Source organism: Magnolia sinica, chromosome 9 (assembly GCF_029962835.1).
Source record: "Magnolia sinica isolate HGM2019 chromosome 9, MsV1, whole genome shotgun sequence".
Classification (NCBI taxonomy): Eukaryota; Viridiplantae; Streptophyta; class Magnoliopsida; order Magnoliales; family Magnoliaceae; genus Magnolia; species Magnolia sinica.
Window position 1 is genome coordinate 11960802 of NC_080581.1, and position 6000 is coordinate 11966801.

The following is a 6000-nucleotide window of genomic DNA, read 5'->3' on the forward strand; positions in this document are numbered from 1 at the left end:
TATTTCAACACTAAGAATGATACAAGCCGCCCAAGTCCTTCATGGTTAATTCCTTATGAAGAACATGCTTGAGAGCGATGATTGTTGCAGAACTATTCCCAGTAATAATTATATCTTGAATATCAGCCAATAAGATAACAATGCTAGTGGAGGTGTGGGAAAACAAAGTTCTTACAGATACTTCTAGTATGCTGTGTAGAATAGTAGAATCAATCTGAGAGCTTGTTTAAGGCCATAGATGGAATGAAAAAGTAACGTAGGCCCATGTCCCAAATCAGTCCCATCTAGGACCATTGTAGGGCCCGACCCAGCCCACTTAGGCCCATATTTTCTCATTGTATGGCCTAACAAGACGTTGGTCCATCACCCACCATAGGCCAAACACGTGCCAATTTTTGGGCTGATTATTTAGCGATTTGAAGGTCTAGATCAATGATTATAATTTACTATTTTGGGAGATGGGGGGCTGATTTAAAGATATTATTGAAGATGTGATTGGTATGATTGAAGATATAAAGGAGATGTAATTGATATGATTGAAGATATTTGCTGGTTTAAGAGATATAATTACTTTCTATGTTTTCTTTTTATTAGGCTTTTACCATATTAAGGAAGATTAGATTAGTTTGAAATAAATTGTAATTGATTTAAAATAATCTCTTAGTTGGGGGGATTTCAAATAAAGATTCATTTAGGGTCTATAAAAGGGAGTGATGGTGTAGGAGTTAGACATTCGAATATTTTTTTGAGTGTGAGGTTTCTTAAAGTTTTTGTAAGAGAAGGTTGATATCAATAGAGTTTCTCCCTCTCCACCCCATTGTTCTTGTGGGTGCACTTTTTTTTTTTTTTTTGCAATTTGGGTATCGAGATCTCATTGATACGATAACTGGGTTGCACCATAAAGCCATCATAGAGACTAGGTGTGCTCACCTTAAACAAAACTAGGAGGCTGTTTGACTTCACCCTTCAAGGTGCCATGAAGAAAGGAATTCTTCACGTCTGGTAGAGAAAGTGGTTGTCAGTATTGATTGGTAAGAGCACGAAAAAAGAAAAGAAAAGAAAAAAGAAAAGAAAAGACTATTCACATTTTGACAACAGAGTGAAGGTCTTATCATAGTCAATACCATACTCTTGAGTATGTTCTTTCACCACAAGGAATGCTCTGAACCTTTCAAGAAAACCATTGGAGTTGTGGACTCCAAACAAGTAGAGGTGAGGAATCTTGTATGTAAATGAAAAGCTCACTTGAACACAACCCCTAGGGATTATAATTGAGGGAGACTTGTTAAATGTGATCAAATAGGCCTTGACATTTGAAGTTTTCTTGTGGAGAATAACAAGGTGGGTGGAGGAAATATGAGAGATGAGGGGGACACTCTTGGTGTCATTCCTCCACATCCTTAGGGAAGGCAATTATGTAGAGGATGATTTGGCTAAAATGGCTGTTATTTTTCAGATTCTTTTGATTGGAGATTCCTCCTATTATAATAGGGTTTTCCTTTTTCTTTTTCTTTTTTTCTCCTTTTCATAAAAACTCTTAATACCCTAAGAAAAAAATAGAACCATTGGACTCATGTTTAACTTTGTCAATACATTTAACCATTTTTTTGTTTTTTTTTTTTTTTTTTGTGGGGGGGGGGGGGGGGGGGGTTTTGGGACAGTGTAGCGTGTAGCATTTTGGTATAATGCATCTATTTTCTTAGCCACAGTGTCAAGCCATCTCTAACCCTTGCTGGCAATGCGATATGTTGTTGGTTCCATTATGGCAATGCTATGACCATATGAGCCTTAAAAAGATAGAGGGCGGGTGCAAAGATTTCTTCCCTTGGTGGATTGCTATGGGAAGCTCATTTGCGGAGGGAAGTGTGACCTTATGTCATTGATTGTAGACCTCATCAAAAGATGGGTTCAAATATGCAGGTTGTGCTCCCCAGAAACATCCTATTGAAATGGTTCTGAAATGAGTAAAGTGGGTTCACCTATGCGTAGAGTGCATTTAAGACTATTGTTGGTGGAGGTAAGTCTCCAGACCACACTAAGGAAGAAGCCTGCATCCAGAATTCGTGGAGGTATTGTCAGGGAAGGGAAGGAGACCGTGTTCTTAATCATAGAAGACTCTCCCTCTTATTGTTTGGAGTATGATGAGGTGGAATGTCCAAAACATACTTATCGAATGCGAAATGTCGAGAGAATGAGGATATGCTACCTCTTGAGAGTATTACATCTGTAGCCTTTGTGAGATTCGCTGTAGTCAATAAAGTAGCAATCTGCCTTCCAATCAAGTTTCTGCCTATGAGAGCTCAGAACATGAACAAGCAAAGGCGACCAAAAATCCTCAACTCCACGTGGTTGGGTGAGTAGCCATGTTGCACCTTGTAGGGAGATCAGTCATTAGTTGTGTGGAATGGGATCCAATCGATGTTGTGAACAACTAAATGGAAAGATTTTGGCCATAAGAATAAAGCCTGGTGAGATGTCTGTGTTTTCTTTCTTTTGTACCATTTTGTGCTTGGGTATGTAGATAAGAGAATTGTTGTTGGACACCCTGCTGCCCAAAAAAAAAAAAAACAGAACTGACCGGAGTTGTATTCCCCACCTCATTGCTCGTGGAAAGCTTAATCTACTTACCATAGTGCTTCATAATAAAGATACAAAATGCATCAAAAGAGAAATAAATCAGATTTTTGTTTAAGAAAATAAATCCATGTAAAACAAGTAATGTCATCCACAAAAATAACATGATACCCAAACCATGTTGTAAGCTGTCGGAGTAGGTATCTGGACATTAGAATGAACAAGTTCTAAGAATAATGAAGATTTTTTTTTTTTTTGCTTTCATTAAACAGTAACTCATGATGTTTTGGATAGTTTTGAGCAACTGCCATCATGTGCAATGTTAATTTCATGAATAAAAGATCTGCTTCTTCAATTTTATGCACTTCTGCTTTGAGAAATTGTCATCGTGTGTACTGTCAATTTCATGAAATCTTCTTCCAATTGGGTGATGGCCAACCGAAAGTTCAATTTGAAAATATTGATCGAAATATACCTAGCTGATCCCAATTAGTTGGGATAAGGCTTAGATGACGATGATGGTTGATATATACCTGCACAAAGTTTTTGTTTAAGTAGTTAAATCGTTACCTAAAACTTGGGTTCGGTTTAGGAGTGGTTCTTTTGAATCCAGTACCTTACACAATCAAGAAAATCTTACTGATTTTAATAACAACCAGAAGTAAATCATCAATTGGATTGAAGTAGAACTTGCTAGTTGAAGCCTAACCAAACCAAAACCTATTCAACTTTGCTGGGCTCTGAACATTTGATTTAATTTTGAACAGTTATTAAGCTTGAACACAAATACTTGGTTTCCATATTGTCCATGTAAGCTTTTTATTTCACCAATGTTTCAAAAGGAGTGGGTCTTGAGGCTTGCCTCAAAGCGAGGCTCCCGAAGATATCTTAAGGCATAGATATTGAAGCTTAATGTACATGAGGCATATGACTTAGATAGTGAGGCATACACATCTTGTACGCTTTATGCCTTTTGTGAACAGTGCCTCTCAATTTGTTTTCTCAAGGACCATAGAAGAACATAGTTTTTAATGCAGGGGCATTTTCATACCGGGCTCGAGTGGGGTCGTTTGTGGGATGCAGGGGCACACTCGGGGTGGGTGACCCATGTGATTTGGGGCCCATGGGGGAGGTCTCGTGTTCGAGACTCCTCATCGGAGGTGATTAATGCGCATTTCACACCGGGCTTGAGTGAGGAGGCCCGTTGGATGCCGGGACACACTCGGGGTGGGCGGCCCATGTGATTTGGGGCCCACGAAGGGGGTTGAGCCGAGGTCCTAACCTATGAGATGTGGGGCCTGAGCTATGAGATAAAGGGATTAATTCTCCATACTCTAACAGTTCAAGCTTTTAGAGCAAGTGGTTAATTGTCCTGCATCAAATTGGTATCAGAGCGGGAGGTCTCGTGTTCGAGACCCCTCACCGGGGGTGATTAATACAGGGTCATTTTCACACCAGGCTTGAGTGGGGTCGCCTGTGGGATGCAGAGGCATACTCGGGGTGGGTGACCCATGTGATTTGGAGCCCACAGGGGAGGTCTCGTGTTCGAGACTCTTCACCGGGGGTGATTAATGCACATTTCACACCGGGTAAGAGCGAGGTAGCCCATAGGATGCGGGGACACACTCGGGGTGGGCGGCCCATGTGATTTGGGGCCCACAAAGGGGGTTCGGCCGAGGTCCTAACCCATGAGATGTGGGGCATGGGTTATGAGATAAAGGGATTAATTCGCTATACTCTAACAGTTCGAGCTTTTAGAGTAAGTGGTTAATTGTCCTGCATCAAATTGGTATCAGAGCAGGAGGTCTCATGTTCAAGACTCCTCACCAGGGGTGATTAATGCAGGGGCATTTTCACACCGTGCTCGAGTGGGGTAGCCCATGGGATGCGGGGACACACTCGGGGTGGGTGACCCATGCGATTTGGGGCCCATAGGGGAGGTCTCATGTTCGAGACTCCTCATCGGGGGTGATTAATTGTCCTGCATCAGTTTTTCTCCATATTTACTTTTATCATTCTATCCCTCTGCCACCATGAAAGTGGTAGTTGAGTAAGAAGTTGAATAAAACACGTTTTAGAGCTCCTTTTTACACCAATAGAGAGATCTCTTGAATTTCTTCTACTTCTTTCTATGTATTGGAGGAATAAGCCCACCGATTTTTTTTTTCTCCTTATCCTAATTGCTTAACAGTTATTGGTTAACATTTCCATAAAATTTTCTTTGTTAGTTATGTTTTGGCAATGTTTTTCTTTTAAATAATAATGTAAATAGTTATTTCAAGTTTTCAACATTTAAATGTATAGGAATTAAATAGATAATTCATGAAAGATATCAAAGAATGTTACACACAATTTTTATATTAAATTTAGAATATATTCTTAATTTTCTCTATTTCCATTATTTTGATATTTTTAAATGAAAAGAAGGAAATTAGGAAGATTTTTGGGGAGGCTTATGTTCACCTCTCAGAAGATCTGGGTGCCTTGCCTCTCTTTTTAAAACACCCATTTTGCTGAACATAAATTGTTATTGTATCAATTACGTACTAGTGTCACTATGCATTGACACTGAAATCTGGTCAATGAGTCGTGTTCTCTGGAATTATAACATCACCTATTGCTTGGTGTTTTTACATTGGGTTGAGCAAATTTTTTTCCCTTCTCATAACAGGTCGTGCCTTGATGAAAATAAGGCAATTCTGACAACTGCTGTTTCTGCTGTCAAGTTGTGTGTGGAATCCACAAGGCCTGTATCTGGGTGGAAGGGACTTGAATATAGATCTGCATTTCCTCTGGTGAAACCTCCTGGTGCAAATTTCTATCCTCCAGATATGGATAAAATGGTAAGTTGTATGCATCCTTTTGATACCTTCTACAAACGTGAATCTTATCTACACATTTACATGGGATACTATAATACACAGATGCTAAGGACTCGAGTATGGGTTGGTGGTATAACGTTAATGACCATATAAATGTGATAATTCAATTCCATATGAAAAACGAGTTGTAATTTAACTTAGAGGCTGACTTCCCCGTTTGTTCCTAACAGGGAACTTCTCTGTCTGGAACTTAGTTTTGTAGATGTGCGTTCCATCTTGGGGCACCTCAGATCCTAATGTTATGTAAAGATGGTACTTTTCAGGATAGTGGGTGACCAACAGCTCCAGGTTTGTTATCTTAAAATAATAATAATAAAACTCCAGGTTAGTGGCATAATCTTTATGTCCATTTCCAGCAAGGTTCTTGTCAACAAGGTTTTAAGGTATTGGGGGCCCTATTGGTCTTAGGAAATATGATAAACCTTGAGATATTTGCATGGATTGTTGTGAATGGTCATCAAGCATGGATGGAGAACTTCTGAAAATGTTGCACCATGAATTTCCACCATCTCTAAATTTATGCAATGTGTCAGGCAATAACTAT

The 6000-nt window shown here is 39.5% G+C and overlaps 1 protein-coding gene across 1 annotated transcript in view; it reads left to right on the forward strand.

The window, feature by feature from the left end:
• LOC131256906 (putative pentatricopeptide repeat-containing protein At3g25970) overlaps window positions 1–5384 on the forward strand; it is a 29736-nt gene extending 24352 nt beyond the window's left edge. Inside the window, exon 2 of the mRNA XM_058258007.1 lies at window positions 5246–5384. The gene's annotated coding sequence lies outside the window, so the exon portion shown is untranslated. The remainder of the gene's footprint in view (window positions 1–5245) is intronic.
• Window positions 5385–6000: the final 616 nt, after the last annotated feature.